General features: G+C 32.1%; 1 protein-coding gene across 3 annotated transcripts in view; it reads right to left on the bottom strand.

The window, feature by feature from the left end:
- step (cytohesin steppke) overlaps positions 1-26,134 on the bottom strand; it is a 200,597-nt gene that overhangs the window by 113,768 nt on the left and 60,695 nt on the right. The gene's annotated exons all lie outside the window — the stretch shown is intronic.

Below are 26,134 nucleotides of genomic sequence, written 5' to 3' on the forward strand. Positions count from 1 at the left end.
CAATATTAAAATATAAAAACGTCTTTAAATAAATATTGTTATCTGTATGTCCCTAAATGAGTTTTTTTTAACTCCTTGGGAATATTATATAAAATTATGTATAATATGTTTTCAATTTAATAAAAATTTAAAAAAAAGAATTTGTATCTATTCTGTTTCATTATGTAATTGTATCGACGAACATTTACAAATTGTATTTTTTTTTCAAAAGTATAACCTAATAGATATTTTTTTATGAATAAATAAACGTAATAATAAAAAATATTACACTATTATAATTACACGATTTGATTCAATAATGTAAGACTCACAACTATTAAAGTAAATTAGTTTATAATCATGTACCATTCGTCATTATTATTACCTGTGAGTAAATTGTACGTTTCAGAGAATTTGTAATCCGGCCAGACCCTAATATTACTGGGCGACAGGAGCTTAAACCTTAAACCTTCCTATAATGGGTTGTCAACCAGAATTAGCAGACGAAATTTTCGGTTCAAATATAAATGACTAAACTTAAATCCCCCTTTCTGATAAAATTAAATTAACCATTCCCTTTATTTACAAAGAATTGTATTTTTAAAATACCCAGAAAACAAAACTTTAGTAACAAACGAAAATACTCATTTTCTAAATTTACGCAATGACAAAAATTTCAAGAAATAATTATGCGGTATTATGTTACAACAAAATTTAATTTACTAAACAAAAACCAATCTATAATATTAATAGTCTTAAAATGATTGATTGAGTCTGTCATGAACGCGCCCGTTCACACGTATCGCACAAATTCACTCGGTCCGGTAAAATAGGGGTGGGTGACACATATTTATTATTTTCCTTTTTGGTTTCATTTATTTAGTTTATACTGGCGGGTGAAAATTTTGCTAAAAGAAATCGATTGGAGATTAGTTGACCTCATGGTGTACTGATTCGTGTTTTTACCTGCCTATTGATAAATGAAATAATTTTAAAAATCATGTTTAATGAATCCACACAGTACTTTTAATCTATGGTATTCAGCATGTCAGCGGTAGCAGAAGACATAATTCGTTTGAAAAGGAATACACATGCGTCCTTAATTGTTTTGTAAGGCGCTGTCTCTCTCTTGCGTCCGATGGTTGTCTCTCTCGCTGTCATATTAAACGTTTTCAAACGTTTTTAGGTTAGTTACCGGTGAAGATACTTTAATTTTACTTTATATCGTATCGATATTATATATTTAAGTTTATATTACTCTGTGTTAGTTTGTTTACGACGAAAAAAAGCTGATATCAAGGTATGTTTGCTATTTAAAATGTGTTGATTTCTGTTCAAACATGTTGAATTTTGTTCAGGAGAGCGGTTTGAAGTTGTAAAATAGTTTCAAATGTATCTCTCGAAGTAAAAACACAATTAATTGCTGTTTTTTTAGATTTATAGGGTTTTAAGAAGGATATTTACGAAAAAAACATTTAAAATATGGACGGTTAAAATAAATTACACGTTATTCGGTAAACCGAATATTTAAGAAATTTGTTTTATAAAACTTTCACTCCGTTGCGGGTTATTATTATTGACAGGTATTTTCCCTGTAAGACATAAATATGTACGTGTTCAATAATTAAAACAAAAAAACCTTTACATATAAAATCTTCTTACAAAACAAGGTAACGTAGCATTTAAGTTGTAACCGACAGTAAATTTAATTTATATTCCATTCGTAAACAACAAATTAAATTCGCCTTCCGGGTGATAAAGCGTGAATTTGATAAATGAAAGTTTAAAAAGCGAAGTAAGATTTTTGTACAAACAATCGTTTGGCGATGGCGACGTTAGGTCTCCATTCTCCTTACGTTCCTAGACAATCCGCACGTGGAAGCGGCCATAAATCAAAAGTGCTCCTTTTATATTTTTGAAATGTCTCGTGTTTTGTTTGGCCATAGAATTGGGAAACAAAAGTTCCAAGAAAGCGGAGTAAACATCATGCCATGTGGAACAGTGTCAATACGCGATGGAAACGGGTTTTCTTTTTGGGATAGATAAGATTGATCGTTCAATACAATCGCCATTTCCTGGCCAGCCGCAAAACCTCAGATTCATTCCGAATGTATCGGGAAAATAAAACGATAAATCCCGGGGAAACATATTATGAACGACAAATTATTATTTCAGCCCGTATTTAATCTCCTTAGTAGTTTCCTTCGATGTATTGTTTATTTTTGTTTGATGTATTAAGTCAACAACAAACAATATTACAAAAGATAAATCAAAGTCTGGCCGAAGAAAATTAGAAGAAAAAAAAAATGACACGAGAGATGTGTAAAAAAAACATTTTGAACACTGTACAGTCTTACTTAGAATAGATTTCCCTGTGAGGAGGACCTTTAAATTAATTTTGTATAAAAAATATAGTATACCTAATGAGAAAATAATAATAAAATTGGGTATATTTTCGAGCAAGGTATTGTGTATATTTTCGTGCAAGGTATAGTGTATATTTTCGTGCAAGGTATTGTAAATATTTTCCTTTATTTTATTGTATTATATTGTCGTGATCAGGCAAGTGAAGAATACGGTTCTGTGTGTGAAATACGAGTATAACCAGAACCTTGGACATGTGTTTTCGACTTGATGGCTACTCTCAGGTAAATATACTGAAAAAAGAAATCGAGCAGGGCTAAGTCCGCCTCGTTACGTAGTGGTTGGCACGTTCGCCTACCATGCTTGATGTCCCGGATTCGATTTCAGGCATGGCGACTTGGTGCTAAGTATTCTTTTTTAAGGTGTTTCCACATTACATTATTTCACTGTCCTTGGACAGGCACCGGAATTCCTTTATGTAACGATGTAATCGAGATGCGCTGCATTTGGTGTATCAACGCAGTGCCTTATGCACCATCAAGTGCGGACAAGGGTATGATGATGACGTATCCTTGAAAAGTACTTTATTAAATAGAAATACGTACTTACTAATTTAAAAAGTTATACTTTACGTAATAATTATTTCAAATACTATTCATATTCACACGTACGACTTTTGGTTTTGTTTATTTTATTTATTTTTATGAATTATTTTTTCAACAATAAAAAAAATACTAGCAAGAATTACATAAACACACAAAACAAAATATAATTATGTTGTGTTCTTTTTAAGGTACCAATAAAAAAAATATACATTTCTATAACGACACTCAAACATCGTCGGAATTGAAAAATATATTAAGAATAATTATTCATTATAAATAAAAATATTTAAAGAACGAAAGTAAGCTGAATGTTAGCAAAGATTGAAATGTATACGAAAATAGTCATAAATGAAAACTGTTTATTCAAGTGAAATTTTAATGGCATTTTTTTATAGGAACTGATTTGACCGACATGCATATTATGATATTTGGTTCAACAGCCGTCAATAATTTACAAGGAATAAAAGCTCTTTATTCTGACAGTATTTATTGAGATCTCATTAGAACTTTTTCCAGCACTTAGCCAAATGCAGCCGTAAAGGGTTACAAACGGGAAACAGAAAGGCGGGTATGGTAAGTTATGTTTCTTAAAAAGATGAGAGGGCATCTCTGAATACGATCCAGGCACTCGATTACAGGGGGGCGATAAGATTACGTAATTAATATATATGAAGAGAGATGCAGGACCTTTTTGAGAAAAAATAAGGATATCTAGGCATTACGCATTGATATTAAATTGTCAGCCTTGATGAAACCCCCGATAGGGTTAAATCCAGTGATGCGTGTCTACAAAAACTTGGGATATATCGCACATCGGATAAAATAGACTCATAACTCAAAAAAATCTTTTTTTTTAAGTAAACCGAATAAATTTAAAAAAAAACACTTATGCTAAAAAAATACAAAATTCCAGCTTTAAGATTTACCCGCCTGATGGCTGAATGACAAACTTACACAAATTATTTGAACGCCGCCTTTCTCAAACAGCGTCATATTTTATATATTTTCTTTATGACGATCAAGATTTCTTTTAAAAATGGTTTGGCATTTTTTAAGACAAATCTAAATATGCATGACGCATCGGTATTGCTTAAAAGCGCGAATATAAAAACTGCAAATTAGGTTAAAAATACATGGTTTTATGACAATCAAGATTTCCTTTAAAAAATGGTTCGGCATTTTTTAAGACAAATCTAAATATGCATGACGCATCGGTATTGCTTAAAAGCGCGAATATAAAAACTGCAAATTAGGTTAAAAATACATGGTTTTATGACAATATAAATTTCCTTTAAAAAATGGTTCGGCATTTTTTAAGACAAATCTAAATATGCATGACGCATCGGTATTTCTTTAAAGCTCGAATATAAAAACTGCAAATTAGGTTAAAAATACATGGTTTTAAGACAATGTGTTTATTTAGTTTTTAGGCTCTTCTGGTTATTCTGATTTTTCTTATGACTTATGACTCTATTTCATCGAATGTGTGATATGTCCTCAGTCCTCAGATTCAGTTATTTAATTTAATTCTTCATCTCTATTTTAAAAAAACTAAGTGATTAAAATTCATTTAATAAATACTTACTCAATACGGAAAATTCGAGTTTACTCATTCTTAAAAATAATGTATATAAGGCTGTTTTCGTGAGAATAGTTTTAAGGGGGCGCTGTCCAAACAAGTATGTCTATACACATAAATTGAGAGCTGATATACTCATTTATGTACTAGAATCAAATTATTCACGACAAATATGTATTAAAATTTTCAGTCGCCATTTAAAGTTACTCAATTAACATATAACGGTATTTATTTTTATCGTGCCATTGTAATACGTATCCAGGGTAGCAGAATCTCTCTCGGTTAATTCAATTGGGACTTGGAACCAAGTCGGGGACACTTGATTTGTTATTTATCGCCGGGTGCGCTGGAAGTTCGCCAGGATCCAAACCCGTACCAGTTTGTAGGGATTTCCTAACGACACGGAAAACATCGAACTAATAAATATATTATAAAGGCATCTGTGTATCTATAATCAAAATGTGAAGAGAATTGTAACAAAAAAAAAACAAAAAAAACTATTGGAGTTACATAAGTTATTTCATTTTCTTGGTTTATTGCAAAACATATCTCAGAAAACTTGAGGAAAAATCTCATTTTCGCCTCGTTACGACGCAAACAGAAAATGTATTTCTCATTAATAATGTGCATGAATCACCTATAATAATCACTTTCTTATGTTAACTAAGTACAGTGCGTACGCATATTTAATAAGCCTAGTACCTGTCGGTGAACCGAAAACCATACATTTTTTTCTTGTGTATATGCACGAGCAAAAATGGTATGTTTATAGTTAAATATATAACGGTGTTTAAAAAAGAATACAGTTAATATGGTTTAAAATGATAATACTTTTAAAAAATATCACAGCACAAAAAAACTTGCTAGCGAAAATACCAATAAGTTATGAGTATGAGCCTAATAGGTAAAACATTTATGTTTGTAAGTGAAAATTCTTGATGAAAGTTCATTGTAATTTATTATTTAAAAAAAAGACGAGTGATATTTTAATGCACTATTTGGAATATCCAGTGACCGGTTTCATCGCTTTCGCGACATATTCGAGACTGGTATCTTTATTAAGGAATTTAATGTATTTATACAAAACAGAGGTAAGGATAGATAATTTAAAATTATATGAAAGTAAATTAAATAAAGTTATTTTTATCTTAAGGTTAATTATAAAAAAAAAAATTGGGTTAAACAATGAGTTGATATAATGCTATTTTAATGAGTTTAAGTATTTTATTTTAAGTCTTTTATTTATATAATAAAACTAATAGGTAGCATAGTTTTTTACAACCACTATCAGCTTTTAAGAAGAAAACTGAAACGGCGTTTTATGGAGAAAACCCGTTTAGACTTTATTTCATTGTTTCTAAAAACGTCGTAAAAAATATATTCGATTGATTATTTTTAAACAAAATAACATCTTAGTTCTTCCTTGCAAAAGTGTGCTTTCGGAGTTATTGTACTCTTCCTCTCAAATTATTACTTCATGGAGATTTTTCTTTTTCGGTCAAACGATGAATCAGTTAGCGCAACATGACACGGGAAGTGTGTTTTGGTCTTCAGTCATGGCCGTTACGACTGCTACGGCTGTTACGGCTGTTACGAGACAGGTGTAGTATAGTGAGAAATTCCTCGTTATTTTCGTAAAGCTGCCTTGTGATTGGCACCATTTAACATGCATCATTGAAATAACCTCGCGTAAAATAAGATGACAAATTAGCTGTTCTCGGCTGAGATCAGGAGGATGAATTTTTCAACAAAATACATATGCGTGACTTCACATGTACAGCTATAATGCCCTTCCCTATGAATAAACGAAGATGTTTTAATTGAAAGATTTAACGACTACTACTACTACTACCATCACGCCATTTCCCCGTAGGGGTAGGGAGAGAGAATGGACCGCCACACACGTCTATCCTGGCATACATTTCTAGCTTCTTCCACATTCATACATCTTGTCATACTGTCGGTTCTGCCTACTTTTGACATGACCAGACATAAGATTTTAGTTTATCTGATCATGCCACGTCTTCCTTGGTCGTTCTCGTCCTACATTACCGTTCATTCTCGCTATATATACATGTTTTACTATTCTTTTTCCATCCATTCGTTCTACATGGCCGAACCATCTCAGAGACCCTCCCTTAATCTTATGAATTATACCTGACCCAGATTTACACTCTCGCCTGATTTCGTCATTCGTAACACTGTCATACAATGATTTCCCACACATTCGTCTAAGAGATCGCATTTTAACCGCGTTCACTCGGCTTTCCTCCTTCCTCTGCCAGTTCCATGTTTCACTTCCATACACAAGTGTTGGGACTGAAATTCCGTTGTGCACAGCCAGCTTAGCCGTGATTGACATATTTTTATTAGCAATTTCTCTCCGTTGCCCGCATTCACTCTCATTTCAACATCTTTTTCTACTCTTCCGTCTCTTGAAAACATGCTTCCCAGATACACAAATTCTCCTACTTGTTCGAGACACTCGTTGTTTACATTTATTATGCAGTCAGTAACCTCGCTTCCCCTTTCAAATACCATCACTTTTGACTTACTTTCGTTCATCACCGATTCGCTCTCCAGGCCCATCATACAGTCCAGAGACTATTTGTATCAAATCATCCTTGCTGCTTGCTAACAGAACTGCATCATCAGCATACAACAAGCGGCTTACTGAAAAATTATCAATTTTTGCTCCGATACTCATCCATTCGATCTCTTCCATACAGTTATCTGTGTATAGATTAAACAACCTGGTTATTGGTATTAAAAAGGTTTTCTGCTTGCGCCACTGCACTTGGAGGAAAAGGAAATGATGACGTTTTATCATAAATTTCGTAACAAATAAAGATAATCGATTAAGATACAAGCGATCTTAATTCCTAACACAAATATAAAAATTAAGAGTATATGAGGTGCCAGAAACTGCACGTCGGACTGATTATGCCAACATAATATCGGCGTATCGTTGTCCCGTTTTTCGCACCCCAAAACTGAACCGTATTGTTTTTTTATTTTTGAGAAAGAGTATCAGATTTTCTGAGCACCATATTTGTTTACCGTACGTCCGAAGACGGTAGATAAAACTGGGCGCTTTCGTGGGTTTTTTCACCCATAAGAAATAATTTTTCAAAAATGCAAAAGGATAGAGACACGCCAATGATAAATATCTGTAGTGTGTAAGAAAAACATTGCTCTAGTGCCACAATCCAGAGAGAAAATACGGAAACATATTTGAATGAAGAAAAGTCAAACCACGTTTCCTCTTAACGTGAATATAATAATGTTTAAAAACTGTAATGTTTCAAACACTTTCTTTTGTAGTCAACGAATAGCATTTTTATAAAAAAAACAATTTAAAAGTTTTAAGCGTACTGGATAAAATGATATAATGAGGAAGTTCAGTGTCTTTGTTATATATATTTTTTTTATTTGTATGTATTGTATTAACAACAGCGTGTGATTTTTTAAAGTTTTGTATTTCTAAAATAACTCCGCGTGTGATGTTAGAGGTTGTTCTATGACAGATCTTCATATTGGTTCGTTTACGGTGACCAAACCGGATATCCTTCAAAGCTCTCATATCATTGAATGGTTCATATGAACCAGTGACGTTATTCAAGGTAGTGCGTTTTTATTAAAATATATAAATTTTTTTTTCGTACATTTTTAAGAAATTTTACCGTACAATTTAATACTCTAATTTTAATATCCAATTTCCCGTAGGGCTGAAGTTCCTCATTGACATCATACATAAGTTTTTTTAAATAACATTCGGTTTAATTTGAAAATGGATAAAAAAAAATAATTGTAATAACGAACCAAAAATATACTACAAATTTATTTTAAAAACACATGAGCATTCGTTCATTTAAAACACATGATAGTACGCATAGCTATTTTATGTTTATCTAAAACCGGACATTCAAAAAGTCAAGGAAGACACTTAAAGTTGACCCGAATGATTCACTTGGAAAGTCCGGTTAGTGATTGAGCCGTAAGTGCACTGAAGTGAAATGCATTTTCAAGTTGGAACCCGAAGGCCGTATATATCGGTATGCGGATGCCCTTTGACCAGAAATGTGTCAATAGACGGAGAAGAAAGGGCTATATCGCTCAAGCGCCCGCTCACGGGAGTCTTGAATTCTAGAGGGAACGAAGAGAGGAATGTAAAGCATTTCTTAGTGTTTCATCTTCCCAGGAAACGAACGCTAATTTTAATTTAGACACTGCCTCTATTCGCTATTCATTTATCGTGATTCAATGTATCAAAACATTTTGGCATATTAATTACATTTATTAAGTAAAATAAAGCGATAAAATATTATTTTAGGAAATAACCAATTAATTGTTTCTAGGAAAAAATAATACCAACTCATTTATTATTTTCTAATAATGAATCTTATTTTAATAAAAGTAATAAGTATTTTCATTGGAAAAGAAAAAAATAGCAAAAATAATAGCTTGGGTACGTAAGTTTCACGTACGTACATTTCAACTTTTGTTTATTCCTTTTGGTTAGTCTTTCAATACAAAATAAGCATTATTTATTGCAACCCCTTTTAAACCGTTCGTTTTACATTTTTTAGTTCTTCGCGAGTATTTTAAAAAAATACATACATATATTACATAAAATACAATTCATAGTTTACATTTTCTTACGATTTACAACACCCAATACGGAGTCGGAGATAAAATCAAACGTAGTTTCAAAACAATATTGTGAATTAAACAAGATCAAACGTTTAAAAGTATATATAATCAGTACACGTTAGTGTTAGCTACTAACAGCAAGTGTCATATCAGCATGTTGGTTTTATATATTTGTGCAGCTACTACTATGGTGAAGGTGTATGGTGAAATTTGCATGTTAGTGTAATTAGTGTCCTGACGAAAAGACGGGTACGTCTCGAAACGGTAACAATTCGATTAAACTGCTTGTATGTAATGGGAAACAGTTCAGACCGGCTGCATGCAAAACAGACAAGGGAGTAAATACGGAATTAGGAAGGCATAAGCAGGATTAAGTGTCTCGCCGAGGGCATACAGCATGCGTACATTTGTCCACAACACGGGTGATGCTGCGCCGGCAATGCAGTGGTCGTTAATCGCCAGTCGCCAGTCGCCAGTCGCACGCCCAAAGTATACACATTATCATACATCAGGCAGGTGGAAAGTGGGAAAACAAATAACGCACACATGCGGCTAACGCGGTTGAAGCGTCGCGTGAAATTCCATCATTTTATTTATATGAAACAATGTTGCAGTCCAGCTGGATGCAAGTTCAAAATACTTGTCGCCCGCGTGAATGCGTTTCAATGGCACATTCTGAGTCCACGTTCAAAACAACACGTGTGTGCTGGATTCAATACTTCAAAACAGGGCAACGACAATAGAACTGAAAAAAGACTATTTAATTGAAGAAGAAAAAAATTGATGTGCAATATTTTTAGTATTTATATTCAAGACTTTTAAACAATCGAGTGCTTAAATACAGCATTGATAAAATGGTTTAAATTAAAATGTAAATAAAATGTATATTTGAAGTTTGTGGTTATTCGATATAATAAAATAAATACAAAACAACTTCAACAATGTTTGAGTATGTCCAAATGCTTGCAGACTGACTGGATTTCCTCCCTAGGGAGTTATTTAAATTTATGAATTAACGAATGAATTAATTTATGAATGAATCTCACCCACGTGTTAAAGGTTTCTGCTCTTTTACTTCAAAAAAATCAACAGATGGAAGAGTTGAGGAAATGTGAATGTTCAAACATGGGCAGAATGGTGAATGTTACACAGTGTGATAAGTGGCCACTTAAACCAGTCAATGACATGTCATAAGCCCTGTAAATGCCTAGACTTTCATATTCACTTCTCAAAAATGTTTTCCCTTTCTGTTGAAATAAATTTTAAAATAAAAAAACTTTGTTTTTAACCACTTTTTTTTCTACCGACCGGTTTTAAAGCTACACAAGCTTTTTTATCAAGATGTAATTAACTAATTAATTATATCCTACTTTATTTTAGCAGGATATTGAATACCTGTTTTTTCGTGAAGGTTTGTGAATTTAATTATATCATTACAGACACGTGCGTATAAGTTAGCTTCTAAAGTATTTTGTTATTATTTTATATGTAAAGTTCGTTTATCATAATTTTATTCTGAATTTAAATGTACAAGTATATAATATTAATACTTTTTGAAGACACATTAAAACTATTCAATTTTCAACTCAAATGTGTAAGTTTCTTTCACTATTTTTTTATTTTTTATTATTGAGTTTTCTTTTTTGTAAAAAATATTTGAGTATACGCAAATTTTTGTAGAAGAACTGGAGTCAACTCCCGTGGGAGTTATTAATTTTGATTTATTACAACAGCGGTGAAGAACATTTTATAGAAGGGAATATAGAAGTCTAGGTTTAATAATAATAACAGGGCTTCTGACCATTGGCTGGTTGAAGTGGCCACTTTACATTCATCTGTCTACCTATGATTGAACATCTATATCCTTCAATTCTTCCATACATTGTTGATAAAACAAGCTAGTTCGAGAAGTATAAAAAATTAAAAATATTTTTAGGCGTTGCCTAGTATGTAGGTGAAATAATTCAGTCAGAATGTCACCCGCATCAATAAAGGTATCAGCTCTTTAACTTCACAAAGATCGACAGCTGGAAGAACTGAAGGAAAACAGATGTTCAAACATAGGTAGAATGGTGAAAGTTACACAGTGTGTAAAGAGACCACTTAAACCAGCAAATGACAGGTCATAAGCCGTGTAAATGCCTGGACTTCTATATTACATTCTATTAAACCTTCTTTATCTCTGTTGTAATACTCAATGGTATAATCGATGTTCCATCATTACTGGGACAAGTAAAATTCAATATTCCGACTCGTAGATTGAGAAACAATGAAGTACTGTTCATCGATAAGCATAGAACAAACTATGGCCTAAATTCTCCAATGACCCGTCTTTGTCGTATTGTTAACTCAAGACAAGATCTGGACTTTTTTGGTTCAAGTTTACAACGATTTAAACGAGCACTAAATAAATAGTCCAGATCTTGTCTCGATGTCCCTTATGTTTGTCAATGCTTCTTTCTTTTTTTTTTATTAATGTTTTAAACTATTCTTTTATTGTAATATTTAAACTTTATAAATTGTATACATGGACAATGTCCGTTAATAAATAAATAAATAAATACATTATTTTATAATTTGTGTTTATTTTTTGTAGCGACGCTTATTGTACATTATATTTTCTTAGTTGAAGCAGTTCCAAAAGCGTTAAAAGTTCGAACATGCTAAATATTATTGACAGTACCAAGATCACCCTAACATTTATTTTCATTACAGTACACAAACAGAAAATTCGTATCATTAACAAAACATTATTTACATTAATTAAAACAGGCACCCATCGTCGGAGAATCGCGAGTAAGGTGAAAGCTTGCTTAGGGTATTTTAAAAGTTTTCAGTAAATTCATTTCAAAGTTAAGGAAGCAGATTCCTGAAAACTTCAGCAGTTAGTGTCTGGATTTAAGGACAAACTATTTCTCTGTCGCGCCAGCGACATAAACCCACCCGGGGTTGAATTCATTCGGAATGCCGCGCCGCGCCGTGGAGATAGACGATAAGGTGACAAAAATTATTCAAATTTATTTCACATTATGAATAACATCCTAAACTCTAGATAAAATAAAATATTTCAATATTTCCAAGGATCTTTTTTTTTACATATTAATGATTTATTATAAAAAATGACTTACTGAGGTTTTAAATTTTGATTTAGCTATATTTTTGTAGCTACGAAATACGCCGCCAGGCTACGCGAAGTAAAATAAATAAGCAAAATTTATTTAAAAAAAAAAGATTTCTACATGCTTTTGAATAACATTAAAATATTAATCAATTAACAAAAAAAAAATTCAAATTCTGATAGAATTACCTATGTTAAAATTTCAATTCAAGTCTTTATTTAGATAAAAGACATATTTACAGAGTTTTTTTTATGAAAAAAAACAATAAAAATATGTGTAGGTCCCGATAAACAGCTTTTCAAGCAATTTGTATAAGGTTCTATAGAAAACGGATACAGGTATACAATAATACAATTGTGTACAGTGCGTTCGATTGTACAATAAGCCCCCGTTAATGTGTTAGTGCCTATAAGGAATTAAAAATAAATATAATCGAAGTGTCCTTCGCGTATATTTGATTTGATCAACTAGCTCAGTTACATTTTAACAAACATTTTGAGTAATCTTACGAAGTATTATTTCAAGATAAAGTTTAGATAAACGTTTATGGCAGTAACTGACACTAACATTTATTTAAAACATTTTGAAAATTACATCATAACTTCGTAAATACTTACACACGATAGACTGTGTCCTTTAAAACAAGACGGTGGTTTATTTATAAGGAAAATTACCCAGAATACATTTTTCTAATATTTGAAAGTTGTTAAATATGAAAACGGTGAGATGCTATTTTTATTAGTATAATTATAATTATTAAATTCTGCGTAGTAAATTGACCACATCCGCGATGGATATGATTCGCAAAACGAGGGAAAACGAAGCAGAAACGAACGTACAATGTTCTCAATACGTGTGAGATTAGTTTTCCACCAAGAACAAAACCGTACCATAGTATTCATGTTGTTTTTATTATTATTTGTGTTTATTCTCCGAGATCAAATGCAAAATACGGAGTGGAAACAGAGACACCCGGGAAAAGGAAAGACATTATGCCCGGTGTGTTCAACCCTTCCCTAACTGCGGTTTAAAAATCCGCGAGTTCCGGTGTTGAGTAGTTAATACACATACAAAAATGAGGGATTTAACATTGAAAAAAAAAAAATTTATAGGCAATGAGGAAGTTTAGTGTTTTTTATATGTTTTTTTATTTTTATTTGATTTTTGTCCATACATATATTAACATAGAAATATAATTACAAAAATAAACTTTAGAAAAATACATCATAAAATTAATCTATAACATAAACTGGAAAAAATGACCACAAAGACTTGAGCGTCTGAGCGTGGGCCATTCCTTTTTTAATTATTAATAAGTATAGCATATAAATATAGTATGACATGACCATGAAAAGAAAAGAAAATTAACATGTGCTGATATTACGAAAACATGATTTATTTGCAGTATTCGTTATTCTTCAGATTGGTTCGTTAACGGTTAGCCAACCGGATATCCTTCACAGCTCCCATATCATTGGTTGGTTCATATGAACCAGTAAAGTCGATCAAAGTAGTGCGTTTTTATTAAAATATTTTTTATTATTTTTTTCGCACATTTTTAAGAAACTTTGCGTTACAATTGAATGGTCTAATTTTTATCGCGAGCAAGAAAACATTTTTTATACCCAATTTCCCGTATGGCTAAAGTTCCTCATTGCTTAAATCAACTATTAAATTTTAAAAGCTTAAAACAAGAAAAAATAACATTGCCTAACGCTAACAGCGCGAGCAAACGGTCCACTTTATGCGGAGCTCCGAGAGCAAGTGAGCCAAACTGAGCGTTTTGTGGCAGTGGTACAGGCTGGCCTGCGTCGTTTCTCTCACTCGCGGGTATACCTACATATATATTGAGACAATCGTATATTCGGATTTTTTTTACTTCATCGCCGGTACAATGCGACACATCGGTAAGCTTTTGATTGTAGCGTGAATTATCTCCAATTTTTGATGAAATGCTTTGTCTGTGCCCGATAAGAATTTATTATTTTATAATATTTCGTAAATGTCGATGCGTAAATGTACAACGAAGGAATACCGAAAATCTTAACCCCGTGGGATTAATGATATTTACAGAGATATACAAGTTATTAGATGAAATGTGATAGCCGTACATCACCGGGAAATGATAGTTAAAATAAACATAGTTATGCAGAAAGCAGCAAGCCATAGAAAAGTGAAACTGAGATAATAGCACTTTAGTGAAAAGATTCAATAATCAAATCTGCACAACAGTTTGAATGATTTTTACTTTGACAAATGATAAATAATTCGTTTTATTTATGATACAAAAAATAATTTGATTGTGTATTTGACCAGTTTTAATGATTTTTGTAGTCTAGCTGACCACAAAACTTAAGATGTGCATTTTGCAGAAAATAGCCATATCTAATATTGAACGATAGCTTATTCAAACTTTGAATATATGAGATGATTATTTTTTTACATGTATTTTTTAATGAATGAATATATAACGTTAAAATACTCATGTATTTATCCACCTTAATTTATTTAAGAGAACCAGACTTCTGGGGGTATTAATCTTCCCATCAGCATCTATACCGTAAGATTTTCGTAGGGCCGTAGGTGTTTTCTGCAAATTGAGAAATGCCGTTTTTGTGATCCAACACTATTTTCAGAAGGTGATTATTACAGTTTGTTGTATGAAAGCGACCTAGCTGTTTTAGCAAAACAACATTTAAGGCACCCGATAACATAAATATCTATTTTTTTCAAAATTGTGGACTGGCTGTTTTCTGCAAAACTACGTTCAAATGATGCTCCGCATGGAACTGTAAGACGCACAAACGTCTATATCCTCTAGGAACTATCAATAAGCGAAAGATTTTCCATAAAATTCAGAAAAAATATGCCCTATTTTAGATACATTGCTAGAAGTAACCGTCTCGAAAAGCCGGTCGTTGCTGTTGAGGGTAAGCAAGCAAAAGGACGGTTTCCTACGAGATGGACAGACCAAACAGAGTAATAAACGTGATCCTTATGAAATGCTGCCCTCAACATGGCCCAGGACCGGGAGTAATGAAGGCGTATCATGCACCTAGTGCCGGACATCCATGGAAACCACGACGCTCAGTATTGAGAAGAATGGACAAGGAAAGAACGCCTAAAATATTTACGAAGCGAATGTTGATGAATGCAGAAAAACCGGGGGGAGGAAAACTGAAAAGACATGACAAGTCCTAATCTAACGAATGCTCGATGATTGACTTATATAATCGGATTTTTATGACCGACGGAAAAGGGAGGTTCCTACGTATGTAAAGACAGAGTTGGTGTGGCAATCTACCCCTTCTGCCTGGGGAAACGGCATGATGGTTTGTTTGTTTGAACTTAATTTTGCATGACGAATCGTCACACGGGATTGAGGTAGAGAGCGATAGTATAGGTAGATCTAACCTTTAAAGAATTTTGACCGTCTAAATCGGACTCTGGCAGATGTTCAAAATACCAAGCGTGATTATTATTTGAGTTCGTGGACCGCAAACAGCTCAAATGCAACATTTCAACTAGTGCTCGGCATGATTACATAGATATCTGTCCAATTTTCACTTCAAATAATCTAAATCTGTAAAAAAAAAAACAGTAAAAAATACATTAAAAAAATTAACATCCCTTTAAAAATAACTAGCTACCATTTAATTTCTGTGCTGGAGCGGAATAAAGAATACAATATTTTTTGTTCACTTTGCCCAGCTGTATGAAACAGTACTTACGATTTTCTTGTTATATTACTTTAAAATACTTTATGATTTGATTGTTTTTTTACATTTATTCTTGAATTGTTTAAACTTTCTACTGAATATTTTGTATAATTTTTGGATCAATTTTTTTTTAATGAATCTTGTTTATTTTTTAAAATAAATCTTGGGTAAAAGGAAATTTATTTTCGCGGACAAGTATTTTCGACCCGGTGCCTACTCTAAGGTTAAAATGCGAATGAAGATTATTTTGACACGCGGTGTACTGATTAGTGCATTTGCCCAACAATGTTGAGGACCCAGGTTCGATTCCCGGGAAGGTCAACTTTAAAAATATATTTATTATGTGGTTTTTGCACCGCAATATTTCATAATTTATGAAGTGATGCCTACAAAACGTAAGACTGATTATCTCGCTTTGTGAATATTGCAAACAATCGCGGTCACGCTGCGATAGGAATTTCAATTTAATATCCTATGCACTATTCATAAAATACAAGCCAGTAAATAAACGATTTGTTAATTAATAGGTACAAAATTATCGTCGAAACACGTTTATGATTTTTTATATCAGACATTAATTATAAAATAAAACACACAAAATACATGATACGGATGCGCGATATCAACATTTTATTTAAGCGATAATACACGCGCTTAAAATTGACATGTAAGTTCTTAAAATAATGAAATCGAATCGATAGTCACCGATAAACACAGTTTTGATTTACGCGATAACACACATTTACAAAGTAATTCTAAAAATGCTGATCACCATGTAATCATTCCGTTAACTTAAAAACAAAATGACAAATTATACAAATGAGGAATCAAAGTCTGTTCAATAATAAATAACTCTCGGATTTGAGTGACGATAAAACGCATTCGTGGATAAACAAGGCTGTAATTATTATTACTGTAAAGTAATTTCTATGTTCGCCTTTGTTCAGTGGCACGTAATAACCGTATTACACGAATCGGAAAACTGGGAAAACCTGAGAGCAGAAATTATTTTAGCTTATTTTGCAAATAATATCAAAATTAGTTTCTGTGGGCATGCCCAATAAGCAAATAGCAATAAATATGTTTTGTGCGCCCTACAAGGAAGTAAGCAAAACCGCCATATAGCCAATAGATTCTCGTTCTAAAACTTTAAAACCGTACACAAGATTTTTTTTTAGTTTATTCACATAAAAAAAAAGTTTACAATACTACTACTAAATACATTTTTTTAAATAAATTTAAAACATATATTTACATTAACGTTTCCCATTACGTAAAAGAAAAATAATTCTTGTGATCATAATGGGGAGTGACGTTTTACAGAAATTAGTTTATTTTATTATTAATTAAATTTTTAGTATAAATATAACTTTTCACTTCTTTCTTAAATATGTTGTATACCTGACTGCACTTTATATTTTCTTTGTTCATTTTATTAAAGAAAAATATTCATGTGTAAGTGCAATGATGTTGTGCTATAATTGTTTTTAATTTTGGAATTAAGATGTTACCAGTTGTTCTAGGTCGCGTACTTAGGTTTTGTGACGTAGAAACACTACTATTAATGTTATGAAGTAAACAATTATTGAAAAAAAAGATTTTATATCTAATAAATAAATAAAATAACTTTGTTTTTTTTCCACCTTATTTCCATAACCACAATTTTTTTTCCACCTTATTTCCATATCTTATCGATTATAACAAAAATGTGTATGAATAAAATAAAGACGTACAGAATCATTCTTTAGAAATGTAAATAGTATCCGCATACTCGGAATATGACAGATAAGGCGGAAACAGTTGAAATATACTCACTCGTTACCCCTCAATGCATTATGAGCATTGTCACCTGGTACAGAGCAAACAAATTTGATGTCATAGCTATGTACAAGTCACCACTGCAAGGGCATATTATGAAATTATTTTTTTAAATATATATATATAACTATGTAAAATTGAATTAAATTACCAACAGCTTTATATAACATATCCACGAAATCAAAATATACTTATTATCTATCCTTAAATAATTTTAATTGAAAAAATAATCAATTTGATTAAATTAGTTAGTAATTAATTAATATACACGCACACTCAAGTAAAAAAAGGAGAATGAAAAAGTTGAGTGGTCTAGGAAAAAAACATTTGTTAATAGACTATCAAACTAAGCCAAATTTATATTTAATTTTTTGTATCGTATTATCATCGCTATGATTTTTTATAAAGTTCTGTAATTTTTTATTTTTTTTAAATAAAAGAAATATTTGCTTTCTTATGATTTACCCAAATATTTCATTTTTAGGGCCATTTTCAACGAGTTGTAAATAACTCACTATTAGAAAATAGAAATAAAGTTGGAGTAGAGTGGGATTCGAACCACGGACCATTGGTCCGTGAGTCCGAGACACTAGCCACAGGACCACAACACGATTTTGCAATTTCTTCGCCCGTGACGTCACTAGTCGTCGTCGGTGAGTTGTCCTGGTATTTGAACAGTGAACCCCGTACGTATGAAAACACGCTTAACATGTCTTCCCAGAAACCGGAAGTATATCAAAATACATAAATGATTGGCTATACTAAACAACTATTCACTAGAATTTCGGACGTTTTAAAGTAGTTCATTTTTATTTAAACATATTTTTATAAATTTTATCTCACATTTCCGAGAATCTTCGCTGTACAATTAAATGCTCTATTTTTTACCGCGTGCAAGAAAACATTTTTCATATACAATTTCCCGTAGCACTGAACTTTTTCATAGTAAGAATTACCGAAGGAAATATAATTTTACCGCCCACACGAAAACGAAGAGACTGCCAAAATTTAATCATATCACATTTTCAAATTTACATCGTTATCTACTCTTAAAAATTCATTTTAAATTCCACTAAAGGCTCGTGATGGTTACAATTTTCTTTAATAATTTTCAGTGATTCCGTGTGCCAATTTACCTCGAATGCTTGAAAAGCTTTGAGTGAGTCAAGCGCTGACTACCCTGAACTAGTCTGAACGCGTAACGAATTTGTGAAAAACCAACAAACAACTTCATCAAGATATGCCATTTTAAGAAAATTTACGAAGTAAAGAGATTAAAGATTACGCGAAACGAAAAATAAAATATTGAATGGATTTCGCAATGTTTTCATGTCGGAGATGTTAAGGAAAGATTGATGGCATTTTATCGGAACTTTTTACCGCGACATGCCTAGTGAGAGAAAATTCCAGAAAAATCTCTCTTCAAAACAAATTGAGTACCGCCGAAATTAGCTCAATTAGGGTTATTTAAATGGCAACGAAAGTAGAGAAGGTTTTTTCTAATGTCGTAGATCAATATATAAATGCAACGCGCCTGTAATAATTTCAATTCTGAATACCCATAGAAGCCCATACATAGGATAATCCCACAAATAAGCCACGTCAGGTAATTTATTCAATATAAAGCAGCTTTCAAGGGATTACCTTTATGAATGTATTCGAAGTAGATTAAGATGATGTTGGTATTCCAAGCTACCATAAATATTAAAAAGAGATGGAGAACATTTAAGAAAAGGGAATATGGAAGTCTAGCCATTTACAGGGCTTATGACCTGTTGATGGCTGGTTTAAGTGGCCACTTTACACACTGTAACATTCACCATTATCAACTAGGGGGTGAAATCCAGTCTTTTGTCTACAAACATTCGGACAAACTCAAAACATTGTAATTTATTTATTTATTTATTAATTTACAGGCCCTACGGGCTTTTACATTTATTAGAAATACATTCAAGTGCAGCAGTGAAACATAAGTATTTAATTAACATTTAGTTAAAATTAAAAATAACATAAAAAACTAAAAGATCCAATAATAAGTAAAAATAAGGAAATGTACCAACATAGGTATATGGAAAAATATTTAAGAGATTTATATATAAAAACATACACACATACATACACACCCATATGCTTACACACGCACACACACATATACATACATGCATGCACATATACAAACACATATATGCATATACATACACATAAGTATATGCATTATTATAGAGATACATGAGGAAAAAAAGTAAATAAGAAATTTTATACAGATTTATTTATAACCTTTTGAATACTTAACCTATAATTATATAAAGACAGACGAAATATATCAACTTCACCATACTCGTTACCTAGCTGCTGGTCGGTGTAGTCTAGGTATTGGTGAATACTAATAATAGTTGTGACTGCCAGGAGATTAAAAAAATAACTTTAGCTGCCGATTATTTCGACAGGTACTTTTAGGCTGATAACACTAGTTAATTCCGGGACGTCCAATACACCATTTGCTATTTCATATCAATTTAATAAATCATTTATATTTCTCATTTACAAAGAGTTGACATATTCAGTGTACAAAATTAATTATCGTAATAATATGTAATAAAACCAACTGGTCCAAAACGAAGTTTGAAAATAGTTTTCAGGCGTTGCCTAGTTAGATAAATAATTCGATCAAGTGAATACAACAGAAAATAAATTATAAGTAAAAAAAAAGCGTTACGTCTTTATTAGCCGGCTATATATATAGAATTATTAAACATAGTGGGCCTTACTTATTAGATTTCCTTGTACCATGTTTATATTAAGAAATACCTATAACCGGTTTAACTATTTATAACCGATATAAAAAAAAGCTTACTTATAAAAATATTTATTACCTAGAATAACAATTCACAGGTTATTTAATGCTAAAATTTTTTAAACAGTCAACACTGATATGTGCGCGTGCGTAGTAACTTTTATAACAACACAAACAAACGTCAAATCGAGACTAGTGTCAATGTAATCGAGAACATGGAGAAAACCGTTAGAAAAAGAATTTAAAATTAGGAAGAAGAGGAGAAGTTAAAAACGAATTCTATAGTTTATTCGTGTTTCTTTTTTTTATCACTATTAATTAAAACACATACAAACATATAACATTTCATATATTATTTAAACAAATAATTAAAAATCGCATTGAGAAGGTCGCAGGACTTCAAAATTGTTTAATATTTTTAAAAAAACGGATAAACTATCTATTTTGAATACCGAAAAATACGACTTTTGACAGATCGCGTGCTTATTCCAGCGTTATACCACATAATGTGCAGGTATAAGTTTCTATGGTCGCTATCCCAGATTTAAACCGAGTTTAACTCTATGCGAGGTTTATAAGTAATACTTTTTGCTTTACCATCATTATTCAACCACTATTCTCAAGCTTAACTTTCCAAATATTGCTGTCTGGTTGTAGAAGTCGAGGAAGGCCGAGAAAGACATGGCATGATCAAGTACAACAAATTCTTGAAAGTGGTCATGTGAAAAGTCGGAATAATCGACGTGCGTGCATGAGAAGATGTATGAATGTGAAGGAAGCAAAGGAAGTGTGCCAGGACAGAGTGGTGTGGCGTTCTATCCTCTCTGCCTACCCCTCTGGGGAAATGGCGTGATGGTTAGTTAGTTAGTTAGTTAACTTTATACTCGATTTATAAGTAAGGCCCAGTATGTCTGACTTTCTACATGTGGTGTGTTCTAACATCCTCGGGGTTGTATTATGTCTGTATGGCGGGCGATGCGAGTTACAGACGAGGCGTTCAACACTTCTCGCACGGAGCGGGTCGGCGGCGGCGGGGGGCGTGAACCGACTGCAAATAAACATCCACAGAATACAATGCGAGTGTCGCGCGATTTTGGCCATTTTTTTTCCTCGCCATTACAAAATATGAGGAGCGGTTTCGCAGGTCGTGGATTCGTAGAAATGTTTTAAATTGAACACGTTCGCTGGGCGAAGAAATACGCAGTCACTCGGATATAAATTAATACCAACCAGTCATAAAATTTTGACAGATTTATCGATCTCTTTAACGGTAAACATCATTAAAATTTCACGCATTTCAATAAAATTTAGTAATTACTAGTATTAACATATTACACAGAGATAAAGGCATCTACAGGGCTTATAACCTGTCATTGGCTGTTTAAGTGGTCACTATACACAACAATTTGAACAAACTCAAAATATTGTTGATAACCTGGACCTGGTCCATGAAGAAGTATAGAAATGGAAAAAATAAATTTAAGGTGAAATAATTCAATTAGATGAATCTCACCCGCATAAATAAAGGTTTCAGCTCTTTAAATTACCAAACATCAACAGATGAAAGAATTGAATGAATATAGATGTTCAAATATGGGCAGAATGGCGAATGTTACACAGTGTGTAAAGTGGTACTTACACCAGCCAATGACATGTCATAAGCCCTGTAGATGACTAGACTTAAATATTAACTTCTCTAAAATGTTTTTCATCTCTGTTGTACTATGTCAATATTAACAGCTCCCCAGGGAGTTGAATCCAGTCCTAATCTACAAAAATTTAGACAAACTCCAAATATTGTTGATAATAACTAGTACCGAACAAATCAAAAGAACAATAACACACGAGAGAAATGTTCATATCATGAAGCACAATGTCTCATTTTTTTTACATATAAATGAAAATACCGCGAAAGGTAGGTGAGAAGATCAAATAATAGGGATGATATTTCAAATTATTATTTATGGCTATTTATGGTATTCTTGTAAGGGCCTTACATAAAACCCGGTTTAATGTTACACCTAGGCATTATAATAAGGATGGTATTCCCATCCGTATTCTACCACTATGCCTAAGCGTAACTTTATACCAAGGTTGAAAATGTTGTTTTACGTGAGCATTGCGTAACACTTACAGATGCCGAAGAGTCGACCTTCTCACCTGCGATCCCCGTCAATTATGGTTATCGTCTACTGATATCGATTTAAGGCTGTAGTCTGGTAAAACGAACGCAAAATTAGGAAATCATACGATTTTGACATTTTAAAACGAATGTTTTTTTTTTATCGCTCAATAATAAAAAAATAAAAAACATATATTAGATAAAAACAATATTTTTTAAAGGTATTTCAGTTAAAACATGCTTAAAATTTTTATGTAACTAAAATAGAATTACTTTTAGACCGGCAGATTACGCCATTTCAAATTTAGACTAAACTTAGGTATCTGGGATCTCAATAAAGAACAAGTATTGAACTAAAATTTGTTGTAATAATTTAAAGATAATAAATTGAACATGAAAGTGACCGAAGCCAAATTTTGATTTTTAGATTTTGAAAAGAAATACAAGCATTTTAAATCACATACATTTTTGTGACATTTTCCTTTATTTATTTATTTATTTATTCACACTCTTTATCAAAATACAATTCCATATTCACTTTGCCCAGCTAACAAGGGTACATACCCCGTTCCAAGCTAGGCAATTACATTTTAATATATTATAATACTTAACAAATTAATATAGAGCACAGACAAACAAAATATAAACTTATTAAAAAAAAACCTTCGTTTTAAAATGACAAAATCGTATGATTTCCTAATTTTGCGTTCGTTTGACCAGACTTGCAGCCTTAGGGTACATAATTCTAAACGAAAATATGAAACTAATCATTCATAGATGGCGCTTTCAACATTTTTTATTGAAAAGTTCCATTTTTACGTTTATTTTAAATGCAAATTTTACAAAACCTGGTTTGCGGAAACTTTACACTATATTGATTGTAACAAATACCATAACAATAGAATTTCGGTCCTTTTCACAAAATGGTGTACATAACAAAAATAAAATAAATTGCATATATTGGTTTAGAATCACACGAAGAACAAACATGCACATCGTTAAGTTGTTAAGTACTCATGAAACGGAGAATTTATTATCCTTAAAAAAAATTACATTTAAAGAAATGTGATTTTGAACTTCAGTCGTCTTTTAGATATACGCACTAAACGCAGGTATATTTTTTTTATGTACAAACAAACAGGTTGTATAAAAACAACACCTTGTTTAAAAAAAGAGGTTTGATTTCATTATTGAATTTCAAACGTATTTGTTGACATCCTGAGAAATAAATTAGTCCTAAATTGTTTACATTGAAAGGAAGTCCCATTCAGCATTAGATACCTTTATATGGAAACATGAATACATAAATAAATTAACAGAAAAAATACATTTTACTAAAAAAAAGATAAGCATTTCAGAGCTAATAAAAACAAGTGAACAGAAGTGTTTAGGGAGAACCTTTTATTTTAATTTTAGTGTAAAATATTTTATTCGAGAATAATGCATTTTCAGAAGTCGTTCTACGTATTTGTGGCGGTAAAATTTTGTTTATTATCTTTAGTGTGGGAGATATTAAGGAAGAGGTTCTACCATTATGTTAAAAATAATACAATAAAAAAAACTACATAAATACAAATAACAGTTTAATTTGTAAATTTAAAAATTTTACTTCACTCATACAATATTTATATTTTGACACAAGGTTAGGACATGTAGAACGAATGGACATCGAAAGAACGGCTAAAAAAATTTACGACGCGAATTTCGGATGCAGTAATGGACATGTCGAAATTCGTAATAATCAGCTTGAGTGCATGAGCAGATGTATGAATGTAGAGGAAGCGAGGTCTGTATGCAAAGACTGATTGATATGGCGCTCTATCCTCTCTGCCTACCCCTACGGGAAAACGGCGTGAGGGTTTGTTCTTTGTTTGTTTAATCAAGGTATCAATCAAACTTCTCGGTTAGGTTTTTTTTATTTATGATCAACAACCTTTTAAGACCATTGAGGTATATAACTAGAGTGAGCGTGAAGGTTCAAAATATGGTCCCTTAACCTGCGGCCAATTGGGATATGTTTGACAGACCGGGCTTTAGTCTGTTGCAAACGGTCCCCGGCTACTTTTGAACTTTCGTATCTCCTCGCAATTACTAAAGTGCCAACATTTAAGCTAAGAAGATACAGCACAAATCGTTCGAGAAAAGATAGAAAAAATGATGGTATAACCAGTGGGTAATGTTTTTATCTTAATCAATATTTGTTTAAAATAGCAATTTTAATGTTTAAAAAACGTTTTATTTATATGTCACCACGTGGATTCACAGGGATTCAAGAGAGCGTCATACTGATTTGAACTCACAGTAGACCGATATAAACAGTCCGTGCTTTTTACTGTACTACGTGTTTTGCTTGCTAAAGCCGATGTGATAAGACGTGATGACACTTGCGCCCCCCGCTAGCCATTCCCTTTCCTTTGGAGATGTCTTTTAGCTCGGATTTGTATGGATTGTCATCTCTATATATTTTATTTTAATGTTTAAGACTAATAATAGTTTACAAAATGATCGCTATTTACCAGTCTCGAAGATGCCTGCTTAGGTGAAAGCGCTCATTAGTCAACTAAGAAATAAGTCAAACTAAACCAAGAAGTTTTATTGATAATTTGTGTCAAAATGTTCAGCAATATTATAAAAAAATATATACACAAAACATAATGCCATCAAATATTTAGTTCAAACCTTTAAATAACTCCATATATCCATAAGTTTGGCTTTGAAATATCGATATTAAGTCTGTTTGGAATAACCGGATGAATGAGTGGTTGCTAAAACCTATAAACACTTAAATTACCCACGCAAACAGTACGGTCGGATATAATAATGGACTTTTAAAAAATGCGTGACGGCGTTGATATTAAATTACATTTTTTAAACAACTTTATGTGAGCGTGTTACAATCTAACTTCTAAATGAACAAATGAATACAATATTTCATTTTTAATAATAAACGCAAAGCCTAATAAATGTAGGCTAAACCCAATATATACGGTGGAAAAAATATTATGCTCATCGAAAAAGGCAATACCGTGTTGTAATGGAAACAATTACCATAAGAAATTAAAAATAAATTGAGAGTTACTACTTCATTTTTCTTAACGAAGAGTCGAGTTGAATACACCTAATATATGTATTTTTATAATACGGAAAACGCAAAAGGAGAATACGCTATTGTTACCAATAAATTATTGACCAAGTATCAAATAGCTACTTGAATTGCACTTTCTTGTACCAATATAAATTTGAAACTTGCCGAAATATCTTAATTAATTAAGCATGAGGCTTTTGCCACATTTAATGCAGAAGTGACAAAAATGAACCGACGATTTATGAACAACTGCTGTGTAATGCCTGTTTTGCTGTATTACATGTAAGTAACCTTTAT

The sequence above is a fragment of the Micrasema longulum genome, unplaced genomic scaffold (genome assembly GCF_059751315.1).
Source record: "Micrasema longulum isolate JH-2025_06_02 unplaced genomic scaffold, ASM5975131v1 h1tg000438l, whole genome shotgun sequence".
NCBI classification, from domain to species: Eukaryota; Metazoa; Arthropoda; class Insecta; order Trichoptera; family Brachycentridae; genus Micrasema; species Micrasema longulum.